The following is a 27973-nucleotide window of genomic DNA, read 5'->3' on the forward strand; positions in this document are numbered from 1 at the left end:
CAGAAACTATCTCCTTAGCCATTTCTTTATGATCTCCGGTCTTCAGGGACCTTGAAAGATTGATTTCCTCTCACTCAAGTTTCTTATAAAATTAGCTTTGGCTCATACATCTGTAACACAGTAGTTAATTTTACAAGATAAGCAGTACAGGGAAAATGTATCTGAGGGAAAAATCGAGTGCTGGAAGCTCAAGAGACACTTATAAGGTCACAGAACAAAGCTGGTAAGTAAAGCAGTTCTACTATAGACCTGCAAATAGCAAAGGGTCTGCTTTGGGTTAATTTCAGTGTATCTTTCATCACATTTCACTTTCCTTCTCAGCCAGCATTAAATATAAGTGGGCCTTACTCAAACCTGTTCCATGAGAGCCTCTTGAATTGCTCAGCCGAAGAGTGATCATGATTTAAGTTGTGAAATTTGAACTTTGTATTTTGGCATCCACTTGCTTATAATGGTCTTGGAGACTGTACTAGCCGCAGCAATGAAGGTATTAACCAGTTCTTCATCTTCACAGCTACTTATGCCATTCCTGGAGACTAAATGCACTTTCAGATGAGGACCGCTGACTATCTGAGCTGGAAGGAAAATTAGTCTTTTTAATTCAATCTTCTCACTTTATAGAAGGAGACCCTGAGGCTCAGAATGGCTCCTAAAGATCAAGCAGGTTCTTTGGGAGCAGAGCTGGAATTAGAACCAAGTGTCTCAACTAATCTAGATTCCTAATCTAGAGCTCTTTATACTCACAGTGACTAAAAACCAGAATAATTTCTCACTTTTACAGTCAGAGAAGGTCTCTGTGAATTAATTAATCTTTTTATTTGGATATGTTAATCTTTTAAAATATGCAGAAGACTCATTTAACTTCAATGTGTGTCAGCTTTGGGAAAATGCTCACAAATAAACTTCCCTAAGAAGCATCTTAGAGATGTCTTCCAAACAGTTTGATAAGACTGGCCTGTAAAACTGCTCACTGATCCACAAATTACAAATTTTCAAGCAAACATTAACTAGAAGCATTAAATTTCCACCTGATTATCAAAATGCTGTGTTGATCAACTTGCTTCAACAAAATTCCCTTAAAGTCGGTCAGTTCCTCTCTGCTGTGTTCCAAGTGGGTGCAGCAGTTCCACAGGCAAGTTCTGAGGGTACAGAATTCCTGTGCTACACACAAGGCTATATCCTCATCTCCCCTTGATACTTTTCCCTAATATGTGGACTTGGCATTTCCCAAGTGTGTCCCTTAGAATGCTAACTTGGATTTGAAAAAATGATTCCGTGGTCAAGTAAATTTAAGAAACATAGTTAACTTAGTTTCTTTTATTATGCTAATTTGATTATTTATTCATTCAACAAATATTTGTTCAGGGCCTACTATGTGTCAGGCACTGTTTTAAATGCTTAGGACACAGGGGTGAACAAAAAGAACACAAACCTCTGCTCTCATGGAGCTTATAGACAACATGATGTACGTAGCTTTTTCCTTCTGTTGAATTAACTCTTAATTTAATGTCTTCCTTACTGGCAGCCCAGGTTGGGATCCTGGGCGCGCACCAACGCACGGCTTCTCCAGCCATGCTGAGGTGGCGTCCCACATACAGCAACTAGAAGGATGTGCAACTACGACATACAACTATCTACTGGGGCTTTGGGGAGAAAAAGGGAAAAAAAGGAGGAAGATTGGCAATAGATGTTAGCTCAGAGCTGGTCTTCCTCAGCAAAAAGAGGAGGATTGGCATGGATGTTAGCTCAGGGCTGATCTTCCTCACAAAAAAAAAAGTTAACATCCTCTTAAGAATTAATTATTAAATTAAATTCCCAGAAATGGGACAATGAATTGCATAATTAATAATTTGCAATAAGTACTATGAAGGAAAAACCCAAAGTGCTGTGGGAGCATATAATAAGAGGTTTATTAGGGACTTGTTACCAGAATCTCTTGTGGAGGGTTTCTCACCTTAATGAGATTCTGAATCTGGCTGTGCGTTGGGAGAATTTGGTATTTGGAAAGCCTCTATCCTGAAACGCCCAGCCCCTTCCACAGACCCCCCTTTCCTTTGTGAGAACCCTACATTACCCTGGAGTTTCATTCTTGCAAAAACCCAGCACAGCCAACTACTGTGGCCTGAGGCATTTCTTCCCACCCCCAGGTGTTCTAGATGAGCAACAGGCAGCAATTGGCAATGTAAGCAGGGCAAAGTGACAGAAATTTAGTCAGGAAGGAGTATCTCAAGGCTATCACCATTAAAGACTGACATTTCCTTTAAACTTGACATCTAGGCAAACTTCTTCTGAAATGTAAAAAATATTCACTTTTGTGTTGAAAACCATGAAAGTGTTCATACCCTTTGATTCAGCAATCCCTCTGCCGGAAATTTAACTTAAAAATTAATTCAACATAAGAATAAAGCTAGAGGGGCCTGCCTGGTGGCATAGTGGTTAAGTTCCTGGGCTCCACTTTGGTGGCCTGTGGGTTTGCAGGTTTGGATCCTGGTCGTGGACATACACATGGCTCATCAAGCCATGCTGTGGCGGGGTCCCACATACAAAATAGAGGAAGATTGGCAATGGATGTTAGCTCAGGGCCAATCTTCCTCAAAAAAAAAAAAAAAGAACAAAGCTACATACACCAAGTTGATCATTATAATGTTAAGTATAATAATGAGGAGGAAAAAAAACAAACAATCTAAATATTCTACAGCTGGGAGACTGTTAGATTGTGGCATGTTGACTTGTTAGAATTATTAACTTGTGGCCACTGTGTCAACTATGGAAAAATATGAATGAAGTAACAGCAAGTGAAAAGGCAGAATACAAAATTGTATGTGAAAGAATACAAGTTATATGAAAATGGCATGCAAAACACAGATGACAAGGTAAAATAGAAAAATGAAATCAATTTGCTAGGGTGGTAGGACGACAGGATAGAAATCCATTATGAACTAGCTTAAGCAAAAAGAAAAAATTCATTGGCTCAAATAACCAAGCCTTAGGTAGAGCAAGAGAGGCATTGGCTTTAGGGCTGTCTTGAAAGAGGGACACAAATTGCCATCAGGACTTTGTGTTACTCTCTCTTCACTTCTCTCTGCAGGGAAGCCTCTTTTCTCTCAAACCAGCTTCTTCCCAAGATGAGGAGATCCTCATCTTCCCCAGATGAGTTTAGATCCCTCTAAACTGACATTCTTAATATATTCTGTTGACCTTAAACAAATAGACAGTTATTTCTCCAGCAAATATGGGTTTATTCGGAATCAGCAAAGAATTATAATTCTGGGTCTGCAACCACTGTGAGCCACATGAAAGTCCAAAGCAACAAGGAGAGGAGAAACTCTTTTACAGAGGGGAAGAGGAAGTTGGGAGGGCTATTGTAAACAAAGAGTCCATTGGAGGAGACTGGGAGTTCACAGTGTACTGGTTTTTCATTGGCTGAGTTGTCACAGTCTCTCATTGGCTGAGCTTCTTGCTGGTGAAGAAGAGGAAGTCTTTCTTCTTCCTGTTGGGCTCCACTATGATGAAGGGCATGAGGGCTCCTCCTTTTGGCCTCCCCACTCCATTTTAATGAGGTTTCTGTTTATTAATTTCCACCATTCCAGCTAGGATGAAAAATAGTTGCTCAGCACCAGTTTAAGAACAATTCTGGGGAAGGGTTGTGATTGGCTTGGCTTCAGTCATGTGCCCATCCCTGGGCCAACATAGCCAGGCTACCATGATTGGTACCTGCCTCTCAACCAACCATGTGGTCAAGGAATCTGGGTCATTTAAGAAGACAGTAACTTCCATCAGGATCCTGTGTCTAGAAGAAGAGGGAAGCATTAGGAAGATATTTTTCTCTTGGTACTACTACCAATAGCAGATTGTGATTTCCTGGTGCAGCATGCTTTATTATAAGGCCACATGGTGTAGTGGAAAGAGCACTACACTGAATGCCAGGAAAATGGATTCTCCTAGCTCTACCATGAATCAACTGTGTGTCCTTGGGCTAGTTCTTAAAACTCTCTGGATTTCAGTTTCTTCATCCCTGCCGGAATAGCATCCATGAGGGCAGGAACCAATTCTATCTGAAATGGAGATTTGCATTTAGGAACAACCATTGGGGTTGTTAGGCAGAGGAAGAAGCTGAACTATGATATGGTTGCAACAAAGGCCTCAGCTGGTCTCATGGGGTGCTCTGGGCTTAGGATGGCCTTTCAGGGTTGTCACAAATTTCAGTAAGTGGACCTACTTTATATGCCCATATCGACTGGATGTGGGCTATTCCTAGGGAGGGACCATGAGTTTGGGCCAGGCAATTTCCTCAGCCTCAGGCAATTCCTGGAGAGGGATTCGGCTAAGAGTTGAGGGCAGCCAATACATCTAGGTGCTGGGAGAATGAGTGCCTTTGTCCTGAAGGAGGGTATCCGGGCAGCACGCTACAGCATCCACTACAATCAATATACTCATAGCACCAATAGATACAGTGCCTGGCGCAGGGTAGGTGCTCATTAAATACTTGCTAAATGAATAAATTATGTAAAAAGGAAGTTTGTGGATTAGATAATCTTTTTCAGCAATATTGCATACATCTGTTTGTCTCCTGGAAGATAAGTGGAAAAGTTAGTAATCAAAATCCTCACAGGTTTTGCTATTGTTTTAAATAAAACAGTTAAATAAATTGTTTTAAATGAAGTGGTCAGAATAGGAATAGGAGAAGAATGTCTACTAAAATTAATGTTGACCGACCTGTTTGGCTAGAAAGAATAAATCATTCTTTGTGACGGAGTTTATAGTAGAAATCATTAAGAAAGCAGTTACTATAGATATTACATAGAGTCAAACTGTGCTGTCCAATACAGTTGCTGCCAGCCACAGGAGGCTATTTAATTTAAACTAATTAAAATTAAATATGGCCGGCCCCGTGGCTTAGCGGTTAAGTGCTCGCGCTCCGCTGCTGGCAGCCTGGGTTCGGATCCCGGGCGCACACCAATGCACCGCTTCTCCGGCCATGCTGAGGCCGCGTCCCACATACAGCAACTGGAAGGATGTGCAGCTATGACATACAACTATCTACTGGGGGAAAAAAATAAAATTATTAAAAAAAAAATTAAATAAAATTTAAAATTCATTTCCTCAGTCACACTAGTCCCATTTCAAGTGCTCAGTAGCCACATGTGGCCATTGGCTACCACATTAAAGAGTGGAGATACAAGACTTTTCCATCATTACAGAAAGTTCTATTGAACAGCACTGGTCTACACTGAATGGCTGTGCTTTTCACCTCCATTTGATAAAAGTCTAATTTACTCTCATGAATCCTGCTGCTCATTATTGTGAGAGTGCTGGAACAGGAGACAAAAATTTAAAAGGCTTGGACGAAAAGGATTGCCCTGTGTCCAAGTTTTTTCTTGGAAATCCAAGTAGTAGAGGACAATACTAAGATGGAATAAATATTTGTTGTCATTTCATCCTGTTCCTGCCATCTGGATCATTTGGGTGTAACCAGAACAAAAGGCCCTGAGCTTCTGAAGTGTACTCTGCTCCTGGCTCCCCACAGCCAGTGAAGCATGGCTGCTCCTTCAAGCCACAAGCTGTCAAGATTTAGACACTCAACAACCAGATCTATGTTTTTTTTTAAATGCCTCCTAGAATCTAGACATTCACTCTGAGTCTGATATATTGAAACCCAGAAGAAACGTTGTCCCTCTCTTTTCTATTAATTTTTTGACCCGTTATTTTACTGAAAATTTTGAACATATACAAAAGTAGAAGACTCATAAAATGAATTCCCAACTACTCATCAAGCTGACTTAATAGTTATCAAATCAGAGGCTATCTTATTTCATTTATATCCCCACCCACTCTCTCTACCCAGGATTAACTTGAAGCAAATTCCAGACACCATGTCATTTCATCTGTAAATATTTTCCTATATACTTCTAAAAGATAGAGATGCTTTTAAAAAATAATTCTAACCACAATACCATTACGATGCCTAAAAAAACCCCTAATAGTTCCTTAATATCTTCAAATATCCAGTCATCCAAACAAGGTCCATACGATGCAAATGGTTGATATATCTTTTAAGGCTTTAAATCTTTAAGTTCTCTTCCATCTCTCTTTTTATCCCTTATAACTTTTTGTAGAGGAAATCAAGTCTTCTGTCTTGTAAAGTTTTCCAGAGCCTGAACTTTGTTCATTGCATCCCCACGGAATAATTTAACATGCTCCTCTATCCCCTTTGTTTCCTGTAAATGAGTAGTTGGACCTGGATTGATCAGATTCAGGTTTGACTTTTTTTTCTTGTAAGACATTTTTATACATTGTGTTGTGTCCTTCTATTTGGTGGAAGTATCAATAACGGTGTGATCAGTCGTTGCTAATCATTGCCTAGATCCATTAATTCAATTTAGGCTGCAAAACTCTGATATTCTAATTCTATCATTTTCTTTGTGTATTAGCTGGAATACATCCATTAAAAAAGACACTTCCTCTCATTAACTATTCAGTTGTCCAGAGGTAAAGTTAATACAGGAAAGGCAGAATAAACACTTGATTTTTTTCCCCTTTATTACCAGTTTTCAAAAGAATTAGCTGATTTCTTACCATCTTCCAAAAGGTTAACTGAGTTTTTATTTTCTTAGTATCATTATAAGAGGTAAACATATTTGATGTGTTTCAATCTATTGTAGTTATTTTTCTCACACATATTTTTCCACTTTTGGCCATTGGAGCATCTTCAAGTTGGCTCTGGAGTCCTTTTGACATGACCTCAATAGTCTTTGATAACTTCTTTCTTTCTTTCTTTCTTTCTTTTTTTCCCCCTCAAAGCCCCAGTAGATAGTTGTATGTCATAGTTGCACATCCTTCTAGTTGCTGTATGTGGGACGCGGCCTCAGCATGGCCGGAGAAGCAGTGCATCGGTGCGCGCCCGGGATCTGAACCTGGGCCGCCAGCAGTGGAGCGCGCACACTTAACCGCTAAGCCATGGGCCCCGCCCTTTGATAACTTCTTTACTATCTGGCATAACAATATGTATCCATTTTCTAATCTGTTTGCTTTGATATCATCCCATATTCCCCTGCCAAGACACCAGTCGCTGATTGTGCAGTCTCAGAACCTGAGATGTCTCTTATATATGAACAGAGATGCAGTCCTTGTATCTTCATGCGTTTTGAATAATTTATATTCATTTATTTATTTAACAAATAGTTATTGAGAATTAGCAATGTATCAGGCACTAGTACAATTCTCAACCCAACAGGAAGGACAGACAATAAAAAATTGTATAAATAGTTATATGTAAGGGTACTATGGTGAAAAGGACTGTGAGAGAAAAGAAGAGGGTACGGTGAGAGTATATAACACCCGGTCTGAGGTGTTAGGGAAGGCTTTCCTGAGAAAGTCAGTGAAAAACTGAAATGCAAAGGGTAAGGAAGATGATGTTACCTAAGCAAAGGGTAGAGACAAAACAGCATGTGCAAAGTCTGGAGGTGGAAAATACTTATTACATTCAAGGAACTGAAAGGCCTGCATGAGCTGGACTGCGGTGAGGAAGGGCAGGTACATGATGAAGCTGAAGATATATGCAGAGGTCAAATTATACAGGGCCTTGTGGGTCATGTTAAGGATTTTACACTTCATCCTAAAAGGGATGAGAAGCCACTGGAGTGTTTTAAGAGAGAAACAACATGATCGGATTTCCATTTTTTTGAGGCCACTTGAGCTGTTGTGTGGAGAATGAATTCGTAGGACAAGAATAAAAACGAAAATTGGGCGTTATTACAGGTGAAAAATCATAGTGTCTTGAACTAAGGTGACAGCAGTGAAAATAGAGAGAAATAGACAGATTCAAGAGATTTACGAACAAAAAAGTTAGTTTTGTGCTTAATGGGAAAACAATGGAAGCATTCTCACTAAACGGGAACAAGACAAGATGTCACCATGGTTATTTAATATTGCCCTAGATGTAGTAGTCAATGCAATTGGACAGGAGGAGGGAATTATTGGTGTCAAAACTGGAAAGGAGGAGTTATAATGTATCACTATTTATAGATATGATTATATATCTGGAAACCCCAAGAGAGTCAAATGGAAAATCCACAATAAACAAAACAAGAATTCAATTAATGTATACAAACCAATAGCTTTTCTGTATACAAATAGCAATCAGTTAGGTATAGTGGGGAAAAGACACTATTTATAACAGCAACAAAAAAAATAAATTCCCAGGAATAAACTTACTGAGAAATGCAAAGATCTACGTAACGAACACTTTAAAATGTTCCTCAGGAACACAAAAGAAGACTTGAACAGATGGAAAGGTCAATCATTTTCTTGGATAGGAAGACAGAAGACTCAATCACAAAATATCAATTCTCTCTACATTAATCTATACATTTAGAAACAGATACATCTATGATTACATGGGCAAATGTAGTTTGGGTTCCTTAATAGGTGAAAACATAGGGCAGGGGATAGTGAGAGGCCAAAATGCAAAGGATAAATAGATAATGTTAGCTGAGTGTCTTGTTCACATGAGAGTAGAGATAGCATGTGCAAAGGTCTGAGCTTCAAAATACTTATCACATTCAAGATTGAAAGGCCTGTGGGAGGTGGACTGTGGTAAGTGAGGAAGAAAGGGTACGGGAGGACGCTGGAAAGGTAGTGAGGCCAGAAGTAGTGAACAGAAAGCGAGGCAGTGGAGACCAGGATGCAGACAACTGCCAGGAAGACTGGCTGCTCAGGGAGTGGGGATAGGGTGCTAGCAGGTTTTTCTTTTTCGAGGGAAGCGTTCAGCCCCACTCTGGCTCCCTCTAAGAGGGCAGCATAGGGATTCTTCTTTTGTTTTCTTTCTTTCTTTTTTTTTTTTTTTTTTTTGCGTGTGAGGAAGATCAGTCCTGAGCTAACATCTGCGAATCCTCCTCTTTTTGCTGAGGAAGACTGGCCCTGGGCTAACATCCGTGCCCATCTTCCTCCACTTTATATGGGATGCCGCCACAGCATGGCTTGCCAAGGGGTGCGTCAGTGAGCGCCCAGGATCCGGCCCGGTGAACCCAGGCCACCGCAGCGGAGCACGCACACTTAACCACTTGCACCACCTGGCCGGCCCCTGGATTCTTCTTTTCCACATTCAGGGTAGTGCTGTATACACTCTAGACCTTCATGAATGACTTCTAAGATCACTGGGCTGAGGGACCTTGCTCCTTCCTAACTGCCATGGCACTCATTGGAAGTTGGTGACTTAGCGGTGCGTTTTTCAGCCCTTCACAGGATATATACTGTTCTTTTCAGAAGACATCCTCACACTTGACCTAATACCAGCAGGGAATGAACTTGGCATTGTTAATAGGATGAATGCAAGAACCTCCACTCTCTCCAGGCCCGCCTTCCCATGGTGAGATCTGCGGCACATGTGCTGGAGAGCCAGCTTATCACAGGGGTGCAGTTTGTGGTTAGGAATGGAGGAAAGCTAACCTAATATCTGAACAAGACCCTGGCCTCATTACCCAGTATCCTGCTCAAGAGCGTTAACAAATGATGTGGCAGTGTAGACTTAGGAAACGTGATTCAACACACCTAACTAATGCCTGATTTCCTGTCCCAGAGAAGGTTGGGCCCTGGGAAGGTGACCAGAATTCCGTCCATTTCCTGGAACAAAGGCACACAGCAGTCCTGCTTCATGAGCTGCTAAGAAAAATAGAATTAGAATCTATTTAAGAAAACCAGGCGAGTTGGCTGTGTCTATTGAGAATAACCAAATGAGATAAAGAGGGAAAGAGTTTTCATTCAATTCATTCACAGATATTTATTGAGCACCTACCATGTGCCAAGTCCTATTCTAGGTGGCAGGCATACAGAAATGAGCCAAGTAGACAAAATACTTGTCCTCACAAAGCTTACGTTCTGGTGGGGGGAGATAAACAATAAAGATAACAGACAAAATATGTATATATTGGAAGGTAAGTGCTAAAGCTTCAGTTAGTGTAGAAAGATGTCTATTTTTAGGACACAAATGGGTGTTGATAGAGAGCATAGATAAGGTGGATATTAGTTATTATATTAGATATTAGGTGGAGTGGTCAGTGAAAAGCTTTCTGAGAAGGTGACATTTAAGCTGAATTCTGCAAGATGAGGAGCTAGCCTTGTGAAAAGTGAGGAAAAGGGAAAAATGTTACAAAGGCCTGAGTTAAGCAAGAACTTGGAATGTTCAAAAAACAGAAAGAAGGCCAATTTCTGCAATGTACTAAGCTAGGAGAGAGATCCTAAATACTAGGCTGGGGAGGGAGGCATGCCCTGATAAGGAATGTGGGTTTTTCCTAACTCACTGTGCTTATTATGGCACAATTATCTATTCTACTGTAACACTGCCCACTCAGAACTCACTGGCTAACTCAGCTGCCTGGCGTCAGCTCAGAGAGAGGATATCTTAAGACTTAAGTCCCAAGAATGGCCAACACAGACGTAATAAAGTCTATGGTCTAAAACTCATGCACAACACTCCTTGGGGGTTTCTAGGATTTTCACTCAGGTAATTTACTTTCATGTTAAGTACCTTTTAATAAATTTGCTTATCTAGTTTCCAAGCCCACAGCAGATTGCAAGTAGTAGATTAAAAGGAGAGGGAAGGTAAGGCACTCTGTTCAGTTGACATTTTAATTCAGTGAGTCATCTTGCTTGGAAAACACCTTTCCCCATGACTGACCTCATGGGGAATGAGGACTCCAGTGTTCATCCAAACACCCTTATGATATTTACATATACTATACCATGATATAGTGGCAAGAACACTGATGCACATTAGTCCTGGATGCAAATCCTGACTCCAGCATTCATAATTCTATGTCCACACTAGATTGTGAATGATTTAAGGACATTGTGTCTTAGTCATCTTTGAATTCACCCATAACCCATCCCCCTACTCCATGCCTGGGATAATGTTAGTCATGTAATAGTGCTTTTTATCCATGATAAATGGATCTTGAATGAATATATGAAAGCATGACCTTGGATGAGTTACCCTCTCTGATCCTCAATTGCCTCATCTATAGAAGAATATAGCATCACCACCTCAGGGCTTGCTTGGAGTGATAAATAACGATATATGTAGAAAGCACAATGTAAAGTATAATGTACAAAATAAATGCAAGGTATTTTGCTACTTGGGGCTGAGTCAGAGGTGACCTTCAAAAGGGTCAAGGGAACCTTTAGGTCCTTGTGTCTACGACTTGAAGTAGTTGCCACTAGATGGCAATGTTTTCTTAAGGCACGGTAAGCCATTTTTGAGTCTACCATAGTGGCCTTCAAACTGGGGATTCTCATACCACTGGGAGTACAGAATGCTTTCCAAGACATGCTCAATTATGGATAGCTTTGAGGAAATCAATTTTCCGATCCTGAACTTCTATGTATTCTTTTTCCCAAAATTAACCTGCTTGGGAAATTACCTGTGTTCACAACAGCCCTTCTCCAACGTTTCAAAAAGAAAGGCATAGTCATTATTCATCCCAAATCTGATTTTTATGGCACCACCAGGTGAATAATATCCACCAGGGCATCAAACAAAGGGGAAGTCTTCCTCAATGATTAACAAGGAACCAATCTTTCCCTATCTTTTGCACACTGTGAAGAGTAAAACTTGGTTTTAGAAATGAGCTGTTTTATCTCATGTTGTTATGGTCCAAATAAAATATATAGTACAGTGGAGTGGTGGCAGTAAGGCTTCTTCCATCCTCTAAGAATTATCAAAGAAAGCATTTATCTTAATGAAGCAAAGCACAGAGATCGTCTTTAAAAAAAAAGCTTGGGGCCTCCCAGTGGCCTAGTAGTTAAGTTCTCTCGCTCGCTTCAGCTGCCCAGGGTTCGCATGCCTGGATCCCAGGTGTGAACATATTCACCCTTATCAAGCCATGCTGTGGTGGCGTCCCATATAAAGTAGAGGAAGATGAGCCCTGGGGCCCATCTTCCTCAGCAAAAAAGAGGAGGACTGGCAACAGATGATAGCTCAGGGCTAATCTTCCTCACAAAAAGAAAAAGAAAAAGCTTAACGATAGTTTTTTCACATGCTAAAATATAATTCTTTTCACCTATTCTCAATATTCATCCCAAAGTCGTGTCATCAGCAGGAAAGAAATATGTTGGAATGGCCAAAGCAGTTGATTATTTTAGACGCAACTAAAATATTTTCTAGGATCATCAAATTTTTCATGACACACTAGCTAAAGCAAACCAAGTTTTTACATGATCTCTTTCAAATTTGGTGTGTTATTCAATAAAATAGTTACAAACTATTTTTATCAAATCATATGATAAAATATTTATTCCAATCTTAATTCTCATCTTTATATCATATTTATTTTACTTAATATTATCTATTTCCTACTAACAAAAATACAATTGTATGTCACATGCCAGATCAATTAATTTTTGCAGTCTATATCTTTTCGTTTCATTAGATCCATGGGAAAAGTTTTATCATAATATCTAACGAGGGGCTGGCCCCGTGGCTTAGTGGTTAAGTGCGCGAGCTCCGCTACTGGCAGCCCGGGTTCGGACCCCGGGCGCGCACCGACGCACCACTTCTCCTGCCGTGCTGAGGCCGTGTCCCACATACAGCAACTAGAAGGATGTGCAACTATGACATACAACTACCTACTGGGGATTTGGGGGAAAAAAGGAGGAGGATTGGCAATAGATGTTAGCTCAGAGCCCGTCTTCCTCAGCAAAAAGAGGAGGATTAGCATGGATGTTAGCTCAGGGCTAATCTTCCTCACAAAAAAAAAAAAAAGAAATAATACATAATGAAATAATGGTGCTATTTCTGATCTTTATACCTGAGAGTTGTTTATTTATTGTCAAAAGCAGAACCTCAGAGTTTGATTCAAATATATAGATACATTTACCAAAGAAATATCAGGACTTAGATCATATTCCTTGCTTTATAAATAGCTTATAATTTGGCTATACATGACATTCCTTTTTACCAATTAGGTAATGAAGACTAGCATATTGATTTATTACTTTATTTTTCTAACTTTAAAAATTGATTAATGAAAGAAAATTAATAAATTATATTAAATCTACCTTAAATCAACTTTTAATCCTTACAACAACCCTTGAAATGGGTACTAGTATTTCCCTCACAGAGAGTTTAGGTAATTTATCCATAGTCACAAAAGCAAAAAAAGGCCTTTGACCAAACAAATATAAATGTCACCATAACCGTGTATTAAAACTTAGGCAAGTTGGGGCCAGCCAGTGGTGTAGTGGTTAAGTTTATGTGCTCCACTTCAGCAGTCCGGGGTTTGCAGGTTCCGATCCTGGGTGTAGACCTACACACTGCTCATCAAGCCATGCTGTGGTAGGAGTCCACATATAAAGTAGAGGAAGATGGGCATGGATGTTAGCCCAGGGCCAATCTTCCTCAGCAAAAGGAGGAGGATTGGCAACAGATGTTAGCCCAGGGCTAATCTTCCTCACCAAAAAAAAAAAAAACTTAGGCAAGTTATACTTTACATATTCCAATTTTACATAATAAAATAAGCTTGAGCATCTGGTTAAGCTCATAGCAGATTAGAAGAAAACTAGAAGTGGACAGCAGTATCTACTAGGGACAAACATTTGACACTAGTGAGAATTGATAGTCCACAACCTAACAGCAAGGAGGAGAAAAAGGGCTATAATATAAAGCAATCCTCAAGATGAAAAATGGAACTGTTTTAGTGAAGGTGCAAAAAATCGTACCCTATGTTGCTGTTTTTAATTAAATTAATATTTAACATCTACATTATTATGACCATGTAAATATTTTTTACTGAGTCATGTAGTGTACAATTATTTAAGTTGGGCAACTTATTGTTTTCCCTGAAAGTAATAATTGCCTCATCCTCTCTATTACTTAGTTTTCCAGATACCTGTTACTGATTAATTCTCAAACTCTGAAACTGCTGTAAAATTTCTTAAAATCTAGTCCAATACCTCAGGTAATGTTTCATTTTTTTCTGGAGACATCCTTTTGGAATCTTTCATTCTTCTGCTCCAGTCTGGACGGGTTCTCTGTTTACCTGTTACTCATCTATCATCCTAGGATTTCTCATCTCTACTTTCCTACACATTCTTTTATTTGTCTCCTGTGTTCAATCCCTTATTTCCTGGATTCCTTCTCTTTCTTGGTTTAACCCCTCATTTGGGCAGAACACAGTCTCCAACAACTTCCTGAGAAATAAGTGAGAAGTAATTTATTTGAGCCTCTATATGTCTAGAAACAGCCATATTCTACCCTCAAACTTGGTTATAGGTTAGCTGGCTATAAAATTCTTCAGAATTTTGGTGACGTTTCTCAGTTGTCCTCTAGATTCCAAAATTACTCTTGAAAAGCCAGATGCTGTCCTGATTACCAAGCCTTTAGATGTTACCTGCTTTTTTCTTTGGAAGTCCCAGAGTTCTGAAGTTTCAGGATGATAGGTCTTGCTTTATTGAGATATAACGTACATATTATAAAATATACCAATTTTAAGTGTATAATTAGATGAGTTTTGACACATGTATACAGTCATATAATCTCCACCGCATCGTGATATAAAATATTTCCAGTATTCCAAAAATCCCCCTTTGTAGTTAATACCTTACTCCCAACCCCTGGTGTCTGGAAACCACTGATTAGCTTTCTATCACCATAGTCTTGCCTTTTCTAGAATTCCATATAAATGAAATCACATAGTATGTTGTCTTTCACGTCTAGCTTCTTTCCCTTGGCGTTAATTCTGAGAAGCAACCATTTTGTTATACATAGCAGTAGTTTCTTTCCTTTTGTTGCTGAGTAGTTATCAAAATGTTTGTCCCATTTTATCAATATACCACAATTTATTTATCCATTCACCAGGAGCTGGACATTTAGGATATTTCCAAATTTTAGCTGTTATGAATAAAAGTGCTATTAACATTCACGTACAAATCTTTGTGTGAATCTGTTTTCATTTCTCTCAGGTAAATACCTAGGTGTGAACTTTCTAGGTCATTTGATAAGTGTATATTTAGGTTTATTTTTTTTTTAAAGATTTTATTTATTTATATTTTTTCCCACCAAAGCCCCAGTAGATAGTTGTATGTCATAGCTGCACATCCTTCTAGTTGCTGTATGTGGGACACGGCCTCAGCATGGCCGGAGAAGCAGTACCTCAGTGCACGCCCGGGATCCGAACCGGGCCGCCAGCAGCGGAGCACGCGCACTTAACCGCTAAGCCACGGGGCCGGCCCTATATTTAGGTTTAAAAGACACTACCAAACTGTTTTCCAAAGTGGTTATGTAACCAGGGAGCCAGGCAAAGAAAGGAGTACAAAGGATCTGGTAGGAAAACTAACATTATCTGTTGAGTGTTTTGCAGACAGAAAGTTTCAGGAAGAGCCCAACCACAGAAGGTTCCCACAAGCAAGCTAGCTGAAGCTGGTTCTAGCCGCATCAAACTGCTCCAGCATGAAGTAAAGTAAACAGTCCTCATTATAATCTCATGGTAACATATATATATATTTTTTTTTTATGAGGAAGATCAGCCCTGAGCTAACATCCATGCTAATCCTCCTCTTTTTTGCCAAGGAAGACCGGCTCTGAGCTAACATCTGTTGCCAATCCTCCTCCTTTTTTTCCCCAAAGCCCCAGTAGATAGTTCTACGTCATAGTTGCACATCCTTCCACTTGCTGTATGTGAGTGGCAGCCTCAGCATGGCCGGAGAAGCGGTGCCTCGGTGCGTGCCTGGGATCCAAACCCAGGCCACCAGTAGCAGAGCGGCGCGCTTAACTGCTAAGCGACGGGGCCGGCCCCTCATGGTAATATTAAACTTTCCACCCAGGGCAAGACTTAACCACCATTTTCTATACATGCAGTGTATGAAGAAAACGTGATTAACGATTGTCCTTGCGCCAGAATCCCCTCCCCCTACATCTGATGACAAGGGCTTCCATAATGATTATTCATGAATGCTCCCCATAAAAAAAAAGCCCCAAGCTGTGCTCAGAGAGACACTGCTTTTGGAGCTGTGCTCAGAGAGACACTGCTTTTGGAGCTATCTCTGGTGTTCTCCATTGCTTGTGCAAGTGATAAGCCTTTCTTCACCTGCTTCTGCCTTGGTTGTGCTTTTCGGCTCCACGCTCACCAAGAGACGAACACATTGTGTTCAGTAAAGTTATACCATTCTGCATTCCCAGCAGCAGATGTGAGGGTTCCAGATCCTATGAATCCTCACCAATATTTGATGGTGAGTCTTTTAAGTTTTAGCCATTCTAGTGGGTGTGTAGTGGTGTCTCATTGTGGTTTTAATTTGCATTTTCCTAAGGACTAACACTGTTGAGTATCTTTTCATGACCATATTTGCCATCTGTATATCTTCTTTGGTCAAGTGTCTGTTCAAAACTTTTACCCGTCTTTTATTGGGTTGTTTGTCTTGTTATTATAGGGTTGTAAGAGTTTTTTATATATTCTGGATAAGTGTTCTTTGTTGGATATATGTTTCATAAATATTTTCTCCCAGTCTCTGGATTGCTTTTTCTTTTTCTTAAAAGTGTCTTTTGAAGAGCAAAAGTTTTTAATTTTGATGAATGCCATGCAGTGGATTGAATACTGTTCCCTCCAAATTGATGTCCACCCAGAAGCTCAGAAAGTGATCTCGTTTGGAAATAAGATCTTTGCAGATGTAATTAAGGTAAGGATTGAGATGAGATCATACTGGATTAGGGTGGGCCCTAAATCCAATGATACTATCCTTATAAGAGACAGAAAAGGACACACAGAGACACAGAGAAGAAAGCCTTGTGAAGATGGAGGCAGAGATTTCAGTCATGCTGTAAATAGTTTCTGGTACCAATTCCAGTATGTGGGGGTTTCCCCACACCACCAAGTAATTCTCCCGCACCACCTAGGTATCCTACAATTCAAATCAATTCCGACTCTATCTACCCAGAAATCGCATCAGATTCCACAGGTTAAGGGTTTAGTCTCACAAGACTGCCCTCCACTTCAGATGCCAATCGAAAGCCCAGGCTGTTACCTGTACTTCTGACCAACTGGCTATTAAATCGCTATAAATCAGAGATTCCCACGACCCCCTCCTTGGGTTTGATTAATTAGGCAGAGCAGCTCACAGAACTCAAGAAATCCATTTACTCACTAGATTTTTATTTATTGCAAAGGATAGTAAAGGACACAAATCAGCAGCGAGATGAAGAGATACATAGGGTGAGGTCCCGAACAAAGGAGCTTCTGTATCTGTGGAGTTTGGGGCCTGGCACCATGGTATGTGGAAGCATTCTGGTTTCCCAATCTAGAAGCTCTCCGAACTCCATCCTTTTGGGTTGTTATGGAGGTTTCATTACATAGGCATGACTGATTAAATCGTTGACCATTGGTGATCAATTCAACCTCCAGCCCCTCTCCTCTCCCTGGAGGTCAGGAGATTGAGACTGAAAATTCCAACCCTGTAATCACATCTTTGGTTCTCCTGGCAACCAGTCCCATCATTAGGAGGAGGCCAGAAGTCACCTCACTAACATAACAAAAAACATGTTTGTCACTGTCATCATTTAGGAAATTACGAGAGTTTTAAGAGCTCTGTGCCAGAAACAGGACGAAGATCAAATATATATTTCTTATTATAAATCACAATATCACATGCTGCCACAAGCTAAGGAATACTAGGAACCACCAGAAGCTAGAAAAGTAAGAAAGGATTCTCCCTTGGAGACTTCAAAGGGTGTGTGGCCCTGCCACACCTTGATTTTGGACATCTGGCTTCCAGAAATGTGAGAAAACACATTTCAGTTGTTTTAAGCCACCTTCTTTGGGGTAACTTGTTACAGTAGCCTTAGAAAACAAATACAGTCCAATTTATCAAATTTTTTCTTTTATAGTTCTTCCTTTTTGTGTTCTATTTAAGAAATTTTTGCCTTATAAAAAGTTACTAAGATTCTCCTTTTTTTCTTCTAGAAGTTTTATAGTTTTAGCTCTTACATTTAGGTTTATGATCCATTTAACATTAATATTTTATAAGCTGTGAAGTAAGAATTGAGGTTAAATAGTTTTTGTTTTTTTGGCTTGTGGATGTCCAATTATTCCAGCATCATTTGTTAAAAAAATTTATCTATTCTCCATTGAATTACATAGGAACCTTGGTAAAAATTAGTCAGCCACAATTCTGTGAGCCTATTTCTAGCCTCTTTTCTGTTCCACTGATCATCTTTTTTTGTGTGTGTGTGAGGAAGATCAGCCCTGAGCTAACATCCATGCCAATCCTCCTCTTTTTGCTGAGGAAGACGGGCCCTGAGCTACCATCTATTGCCAATCCTCCTCCTTTTTTTCCCCGTTTTTCTCCCCAAAGCCCCAGTAGATAGTTGTATGTCATAGTTGCACATCGTTCTAGTTGCTGTATGTGGGACACCGCCTCAGCAGGGCCTGACATGCGGTGCGTTGGTGAGCGCCTGGGATCCGAACTTGGGCCGCCAGTAGCGGAGCGTGTGCACTTAACTGCCAAGCCACAGGGCCGGCCCCTCACTGATCATCTTTTTACTGATATCACAATGTCTTGATTCCTACAGCTTTATAATAAGTCTTGAAAACAGATAATGTAAGTCCTCCATGTTCTTCTTCAAAATTGTTTTGGCTTTTCTAGGTCTTTTGCATTTCCACCTAAATTTTAGAATCACTTTGCTAATTTTTGCAATTGGGATTTTGTTTGGAATTGCATTGAATTAGTGGCTCTTAACAAAAGGTAATTTTATGCCTGAGGGGGTATTAGGCAATGTCTGGAGACATTTTTGGTTGTCTCAACGGGGAGGTGCTACTGGAATCTAATAGGCCAAGGCCAGGGATGATGCTAAACATCCTACAATGCTCAGGATGGCCTCTCACAACAAAGAATTATCTGGCTCAAGATGTCAGTGGATCTGCCGCTAAGAAACCTTGCATTGAATATGTAGATTTTTTTTTTTTTTTTGTCTAACGATCAGTGGTTCCTAACTAGCTGGGTATTCCACTGCACCACTGTTGATGTCATCCATGACATCATGACAGTGGCAGCCATCAACATTGCAGCCCACAGACTGCACAGTCCCTAGGATCTCTGTAATGGTTCTAGAGAGTTCTCTGGCCAATGACTGGTGCACATCTGTTGGGCAATGTTGACAACCTCTTCAAAAGTGATATTTCCACTGTGCTAAATGTTTTTCTGCTTTTTCCTGTCTCCTGCCATTGCTTGAGGGCTTTGATGATCAGGGCAGAGGCAGAAGGTACCACCTCAATCTGAGCCTGTTGGTTCTAGATGGTCAGTTTCACTGTAATCCTCAGACTCTTCCAATCAACAGTTGCCTTGGAGATATCATTACCAAGGACAGACCCGTTGGAGACAGACCCAGGGGGCTGATCTTGGGGACCAGGGCAGATGTGGCACTCACTTCCCCATCTGTGCACCTCCGGTTCATGACTTTGATCTCATTGGGGTTGAGCTTAAGTGGCATGGTGGAGGCAGCTGCTGTTGGATGAACCCGGATTCGGGACGACCAAAGAAAATCGCACCTTGGACTCCTCTGAGCCAAAAGCCGAAAGCCGAAAACTATATAGATCATTTTCAGGAGAAATGACATCTTAAAGATATGGACTCTTTTGATACATAAGCACCGTATTTCTCTCCCCTTACTTAGGTTTTCAATTTCTCTTAGCAGTATTTTGTAGTGTTCAGTATCCAAGTCATGCACATTTTATGTTAAATTTATCACTATCAACCATCATCACTATCTAGTTCCAGAATATTTTCATTATCCCAAAAGCTGTACCCATTAAACAGTCATTCCCCCTCCCCACCCTCCCTCCTGTCTCTGGCAACCACTAATATGCTTTCTGTCTCCATGAATTTGCCTCCTGTGGATATTTCATATAAATAGAATCATACAATATGCGGCCTTTTGTGTCTAGCCTCTTTCACTTAGCATGTTTTTAAAGTTCATCCATGATGTAGTATGTATCAGTACTTCATTCCTTTTATGGCGGAATAATGTTCCGTTATATATATATATACCACATTTTGTTTATCCATTCATCAGATGATGGACCTTTAGGTTGTTTCTACCTTTGGATATTGTGAATGGTGCTACTGTGAACATTCATTTATAAGTTTTTGTTTTAACGTCTGTTTTCGATTCTTTTGGGTATATACCCAGGAGAGGAACTGCTAGGTCATATGGTAATTCTATGTGTAACTTTTTGAGGAAGACCCAAACTGTTTTCAACAGTGGCAACACCATTTTACATTCCCACAAGCAATGTACAAAGATTGCATTTTCTCCACATCCTTGCCAACTCTTGTTAATTTCCTTTTGTGTGTGTGAGGAAGATCAGCCCTGAGCTAACATCCATGCCAATCCTCCTCTTTTTACTGAGGAAGACTGGCCCTGGGCTAAAATCCGTGCCCATCTTCCTCCACTTTATGTGGGACGCCGCCACAGCATGGCCTGACAAGCGGTGCGTCGGGTGCGTGCCCAGGATCCCAACCCAGGCCACCAGCAGTGGAGCGCACACACTTAACCCCTACGCCATCGGGCCTGCCCCAAAAAGTTTTTAATTTTGGTGAAGTCCTAATTTATCTATTTTTTCTTTTGTTACTTGTGCTTTTGGTGTCATATCTAAGAAACCATTGTCAAATCCAGGGTCATGAAGATTTAGCCCTATGTTTTCTTATGAGAGTTTTATAATTTAGCTCCTGTTTTTAGGTCATTGATCTATTTTGAATTAATTTTTGTTTGTGATGTGAGGTAAGGGTCCAACTTGATTCTTTTGCATGTAGATATCCAGTTGTCTCAGCACCATTTGTTGAGGAGACTATTCTTTCTTCATTGAACAGTGTTAACATTCTTGTTGAAAATCAATTGACCGTAAATGTACAGGTTTATTTCTGGACTCTCAATTCTATTCCATTGATCTTTATGTCTATCCTTATGCCAGTACCACACTGTTTTGATTACTGTAGCTTTGTAACAAGTTTTGAAATGGGGAAGTATGAGTCCTCCTGTTTTGTTCTTTTTCAAGATTGTTTTGGCTACTTAGAATCCCTTGCAATTCCATATAAATTTTAGAATTAGCTTTTCCATTATTGCAAAAAAAGCCATTGGGATTTTGATAGGGATTGCACTGAATCTGTGGATTTCTTTGGGCAATATTGCCCTCTTAACAATATTAAGTCTTCCAATCCGTGAACAGAGGATGTCTTTCTATTTACATATATCTTCTTTAATTTCTCTCATCAATATTTTATAGTTTTCAGTGCATGTCTTGCACATTTTATATTAAATTTATCACCAAATAGTTCTTGGGTTTTTTTTGGGGGGGGGGTGAGGTAGATTGGCCCTGAGCTAACATCTGTTGCCAATCCTCCTCCTTTTGCTGAGGAAGATTGGCTCTGAGCTAACATCTGTCCCCCCATCTTCCTCTATTTTGTATGTCAGATGCCACCACAGCACGATTTGATGAGCGGTGCGTTGGTCCACACCTGGGATTTGAACTTGCAAACCCTGGGCTGCTGAAGCAGAGCATGCGAACTTAACTACTACGCCACTGGGCCGGCCCCAAAATGGTTCATTTTTTATGCTATTATAAGTGATTTTTAAAATTTTAATGTTTTGATTGTTTTTTGCTAGTATATAGAAATACAATAGCTTTTTGTATATTGACCTTGTATCCTGTGAACTTGCTAAATTTATTTTTTTATTCTAGCAGCTTTTTGTAGATGCTTTAAGATTTTACATAGATAACAATGTCTTATGTGAATAAAAAGAGTTTTACTTCCACAGAGTGGAAGCGAAAATGAAAGAAATTAATTTCTTTTCTTTCTTTCCTATTTATTTATTTATTTATTTATTTATTTATTTATTGCTTTATTGAACTGTCTAGGACCCCCAGCACAATATTCAATAGACAGGGCTAGACTGGGCATCCTTGCCTTCTTCTTGATCTTAGGGAGAAAGCATTCAATCCTACACTATTAAGCATGATGTTAGCGGTAGGTTTATCATAGATGCCCTTTACCAGATTGAGGAAATTCCCTTCTATTACTAGTTTGCTGAGAGTGTTTAGCCAAATGGTTGTTGAATATGTCAAATGCTTTTATTTTCATCTATTGAGATGGTCATATGATTTTTCCCTTTGGTCTATCAATGCGGTGAATTATATAATTGATTTTTGAATATTAAACCTTACATTCCTGGTATAAATTCCACTTAGTCATAATGTGTTATCCATTTTATATATTATTAGATTCAATTTGCTAATATTTTGTTAATGATTTTACATCCATGTTCATGAGGGTTATTGGTCTGTAGTTTTCTTTTTTTTAATGTCCTTGACGGTTTTGGTATCAGGGTATTGCTGACTTCATAGAATGTGTAGGAAAGTACTCTTCTTCCTTCATTCTCTGGAAAATTTTATGTAGAATTAGTATTATTTCTTCTTTAAATATATGGCAGATTTTTCAGTGAAGCCGTATGGACCTAGCATTTTCTTTGTGGGAGGTTTTTTAACAACAAATCAATTCCTTTAGTAGATATAAGGCTATTTAGGTTATATGTTTCCTCATAAATGAACTTTGGTACTTTGTTTCTTTCAGAGAACATGTCCATTTCATCCAGGTCATCAAATTTATTGGCAAAAGTTGTTTATAATATTACCTTTTGATCCTTTTAATTTCTATAGGATCTGTAATGATGCTTTCTCTCTCATTCTTAATATTGGTAATTTGTGTCTTTACTCTCTCTCTTTTCTTTTCCTCTGATGAATTTGGCTAGAGGCTTGTCAATTTCAAAACCAGCTTTTGGTTTCATGATTTTCTTTATTATTTTTCTATTTTCTACTTCATTGATCTCTGCTTTTATCTTTATTATTTCCCTTCTTCTGTGCACTTTGGTTTTAATTTGCTCTTCTGTTTCTAGTTTCTGAAAGAGGAAGCTAAGGTCATTGATTTGAGACCTTTCTTCTTTTCTAATGTAGATGTTTAGTGCTATAAATTTACCTTAAAATACTGCCTTAGTTGCATCCACAAATGTTATGTTGTTGTTTTCATTTTCATTCAGTTCAAAATACTTTCCAATTTCTTTTTTGCTCTCTTTTTGACTCACAAGTTATACAGAGTATGTGATTTAGTTTCTAATTATTTGGGGATTTTCCAGAGATCTTTCTGTTATTTATTTCTAATTTAATTCTATTTGGTCAAAGAAAACACTTTGTATGACTTGATTCCTTTTAAATTTATTGAGACCTGTTTTATGGCCCAGAAGATGGTCAGAAATATGTCCACCTACTGGGAGAAAATGCAGTCGTTACTAAAAGGACTAAAGTGTAAGCAATGATATGTTTCTTATCATAGATCAAAATTTTGGAGTTTGGATTTTATATATTAGTCTGATGAGCTCAGTAAATGTAGGTTCCCTCCTGAGAGAACAAGCTGCTTCTCAATGTTCTCTAAACACAATGGAAAAGATCTTAATTGAAAATCGAACATTTCAATCTTCCAGGTATTTTCAAGGATCCATATGTTTGTATTCATATATTTGTGTTAGCTTTAGAACATGAATGAAGATCTTAGGTCTCTGAATAAGTTGTCCTTTCTTGGATTACTTTGTTTCTCATCTCAGAATTAAAAATTAACTCAAGTTGGGGCCCACCCCATGGCTTAGCAGTTAAGTGCGCATGCTCCGCTACCGGCTGCCCAGGTTCGGATCCCGGGCACGCACCGACGCACCGCTTCTCCGGCCACACTGAGGCTGCGTCCCACATACAGCAACTAGAAGGATGTGCAACTATGACATACAACTATCTACTGGGGCTTTGGGGAAAAAAGGAGGAGGATTGGCAATAGATATTAGCTCAGAGCCAGTCTTCCTCAGCAAAAAGAGGAGGATTGGCATGGATGTTAGCTCAGGGCTGATCTTCCTCACCAAAAAAAAAAAAAATTAACTCAAGTAAATTTAACTTACTATATTTATACATAAATGTATTTTGAGAGGAAATGTGATCCATATTGCTCAGTATCACTGAATTTTATAGTTTAAGTGGCCAGTAAATGTGTAGAATTTGAGCCTCCTTGGAATCAACCCCAAAGTTCTGTTCATGAACATATGGAAATTAAATATTTTTAGAGCCATTAGATGGTGTGCAAGTATATTGTTGACTCAGAATATTTGTGAATATGCTACTAGCCACCATAATTGCAATATCTGAATAAAAATTATTGGCCTATTAAAAAAAGTTGTCCCCAGTGTCAAAAAGCAAAGCCAAACAAGACAAAACAAATGAAAAAAGTGGCCTTCTGCTCCCCGCACAAAGCAGAGGGGAGTAGGGAGAAAGAAAAGCCCTATCCTTCCTAGGCTCTCCCCACAGCCCATATTTAGTCTCTTTAGTGTGCTCCAAGCCCTCTGTCCTTCCGTGACTGGACACGTCATGTGGTAAAGAGAGTGTACAATGACAAGAGGATCTGCTTAGTCGTCAGGCCCTTGTGAAAACTGTTTTCTCCCACAAGGCTATCTGGGAATTTTAAGCCCTAATTTTCAATATCTTCTGAATGTGTGTAGGGCCCACATGCTCCATACTAGGCATGCGGCCTTTCAACTGCAAACTCTAAAGCTATATAGAAAACTAAGTATTACAGCGCCAGATCTCAGTGACCAATCATCATTTTTTTTTTCAGGGAATTTTTGTTCTAAAATAACCACAAGTCTGGATGCACAAGACTAAATTAACTGTTCCAATTTATAACATCACAATGATAACTCAACCCCTCTCATCTGGTAAGTTTTTTTCAACTAAATATTTTTGGCACACCCTGATAAGTTTTATAAAAAAGAGAAAAAGAAAGTCTTACTAAGTTCGGCCTTATATTTAAAGCAGAGAAATGAAAGGAACGTCCCTTGTTTCTGCCACAAGCCTACAACAAGTTAGGCAGCCAATCTGCTCTGGAGAAGAAATTTTCCAGAAGTTTAATAGCTTTTTAAAAAAATAATCTATAGACTTGTTAGTAACTCCCTTCACATTGAATAATGTCACTTTATGGACATTATTCAATGTGAAAGGAAGAACTAATGTAATAGTATATATAATTCAAGAAATTTTTTGTAAGAGGTAATGAAGTTAGAAACCAAGCCCCCACAAATGGAACATTCCAGAGTCTCACTCACTTAACTTTTCCCTCCTCTCATCCAAGGGTGAATAAGAAAGAGATCACCTACACATGATGCAAGGAGGAAACATCGAGTTAAGAACATTGGACAGGGAATCAGAAAACCTGCACGCTTGTCCCGGCTTTGTCACTAACTTGTTGAGAGAACTGGAATTAACCCACTTAGTCTTCCTGCTCTGGAATGCCTCATCTATAAAGTTAGTAGATGGGGAGCCAGCCCTGATGGCCTAGTGGTTAAAGTTCAGTGCACTCCACTTCAGCAGGCCAGGTTCAGTTCCCAGGTGCAGAACTCTCAGTAGCCATGCTGTGGCAGCGACCCACATAGAAGAACTAGAAGGACCTACAACTAGAATATACAACTATGTACTGGGGCTTTGGGGAAGGGGAATAAAAAATAAGAAAAATAAACTTAGTAGATTAGATTAATAAACTCTAAGCTTCCTGGGGACTCTTCCTGTTTGCCTCCTTGTTTTCCATGGCTCTCTGCTCTCTGTGTTTTCCTGTATATCTAGTATTTCCTTTTCTGACAATTCTTATTCCTATTGTCACATAAACATAGGAGTCTCTCCAGTGACCTATCCTGGACTCCCTCTTTTCTCTAATCCTCTCTTGCAATTTTAGGTATAATCTCTGTGGTGGATACTGGTGTATCACCCAGATCCACCCCGCTTCCCTACTGAGGCTTTCCTTTCTCCAGCTGCTGGGAAGGTCGGAGCATAAGAGTTCTCAGCTAATTCCTCTCTGAGAATTGCCCTCATGCAAAGACAGCAACCTCACCCAAGTGACCTTGGGTCACTTGGGATAACAAAGTTATCCCCTACCTGGGGAAAGCCCGCATCCAATGTTTGCTCAATGGGGGAATGAGAAGGGCCAGCCCCCTTGCCTCAAGGTGGGATAACTTTGAAGGGCCAGCCATACCTGCTCCAGAATTCCCCTGGTTTTTGCTGTGACTGCATTGCAGTTCAACTACTCCTTCTGTTCAGTTCTGCAGGTGTTGATCCTCAATAAGCCACTTGCACAAAATCTTCGTCTCAGAGTCTGTTGCCCAGAAAACCCAACCTAACACAGCTGGTGCCAGGAGTAGTTCAAGGAAGTAGACTCTAAAATGAGATTTTGGAACTGGATCACCCATCTGCTATCTGGCAATGAGGACTCCATCACTGATGGTAGGAGGAACACTACAAGCTCCTGGTATGCAGCGTAACCGTTAAAACTTTCACTGTTGGTGAACTTGGATGGAGTACTAGTGAAACGGGATGCACCAGCTTTTCAGAGATTGGAGAAAGTACTAACCATAAGGAAAATGGAATCAGATGGCTCTTTCTGAGTGTCACTGATGCCTTGGAGAAAGACATCAAAAGACTAAGAGTGATTAACCACTAATTGAAGGTCAAGTGTGAAAACCAGAGGGCCTCCTTGAAAGCATATATGGAGACTCTCATCTCCTGCAGCCAGAGGGCAAAAAAAAGCTTAAGATGGGACCCTGCACTCAAATATAACAGTAGCAGAACTCCAAAGAAATTTGAATTCTCCAGTCTGCTGCGCCAAGGTCAGGGCCTTAACTAGGAAGAAGTAAAATCCTGAGACTTGAGATAGGGACATTGGATGCACTCACAAACCTTGAAACCGCAGATCCCTCTAAACCTTCTAGGCCGGCAGAAACAGCCCACTACTCCTGTTAAGGACTAGTGCTCCCACTTGCTTGTAAATAATGCAGAGGCCTCTCAATCTAGACAAGAAATCAAAGAAGGATGATCAAGAGCAGCACTGGTACTTGAGCAATATGACCCAGCAAACATTATGGTATTAGAAGTATCAGTGGTGGGAAAGATGCCACGTGGAACTTAGGGCAACTTCCAAGAGGAGAATCACAATGTGGACCCCTAGGGTCCCGGAGCAAGGCTATACCAACTTCAGTGAAGAATTTTCCACCATTTGAAAAATAGCTCCAAATATGCTACTGCACTCTGGTAGAGACTGAAGAGCTGATTATGGGATATCAAGTGAACACGTGGCAAAGGCTGCCTATTATAAGACTGTTTCTATCAGGCCCATCCATTACACAATGGAAGCGGTACATCTGGGATCAGGCAGGAGCAGGGTCGGAGGGCACAAGTAAGCTGCATAAGTAGGTGATCTAGACCCCCATGTCACCCACCACTGGTACACTGATGCCTCTCCCTCAGTTCACACCAATGGCTGCATTGGCATGTTCAGATGACCCATTGGGGTGTTACTTGGGAGTCCCTTGCTCAGTTTTGAAGGGAAATGGGCAAATGCAGTGGCCACAGTCTAAGAAGGTTCTGGTGACTAGAGGCTTGCTCCTCAGGCTGTGGTCATCCACTTTGTGTGGAAAGAGAAGTGGCCTGAGGTAAGAAAATATGGGCAGCCCTGAATAGCTCGGCAACTTCATCAGGAGTTTGAAAGGAGAAAGACTGAAAGATAGAGATGAGGGTATGGGTCACCCAGACCACCAAGGAAGCCACCCAGAGCAGCAGAGGTACTGACTTCAGGTAAGGGAACTTTAGAATGGGTAGCAAAGAAGAGAAGACTATGAGTTTTAGTTGTACCTGGAGACCAGCTGCAGTAGTAAGGGCTGAGTCCACCCTACTAACCTTGCTCTAGTAAGTTTCCCCCAGGAAAAGAGACCAACCAGAATTCTGGAGGAGCTGAATTTATTATAAGAAGCAAGTAGGTCTGAGTGGCATTGTCATAGATGCTGTGGTGTGCTGCCCAGGTCCTCAGTTCTAGACTGAGGCACTCTTCTTTCAGATGCTGGGCGTATTGGCTGCCAAAAACT

General features: G+C 40.1%; 1 long non-coding RNA gene and 1 pseudogene across 1 annotated transcript; one reads left to right on the forward strand and one right to left on the reverse strand.

Moving 5' to 3' along the window:
* Window positions 1–26285, forward strand: LOC131411673 (uncharacterized). Its single transcript, XR_009221631.1, has 4 exons — window positions 1–223; window positions 16573–16665; window positions 24685–24784; window positions 26157–26285. It is a non-coding gene; the product is annotated as an uncharacterized LOC131411673 (long non-coding RNA).
* Window positions 18971–19549, reverse strand: LOC131411672 (large ribosomal subunit protein uL11-like; annotated as a pseudogene).
* Window positions 26286–27973: the final 1688 nt, after the last annotated feature.

Source organism: Diceros bicornis, chromosome 12, assembly GCF_020826845.1.
Source record: "Diceros bicornis minor isolate mBicDic1 chromosome 12, mDicBic1.mat.cur, whole genome shotgun sequence".
NCBI lineage: Eukaryota > Metazoa > Chordata > Mammalia > Perissodactyla > Rhinocerotidae > Diceros > Diceros bicornis.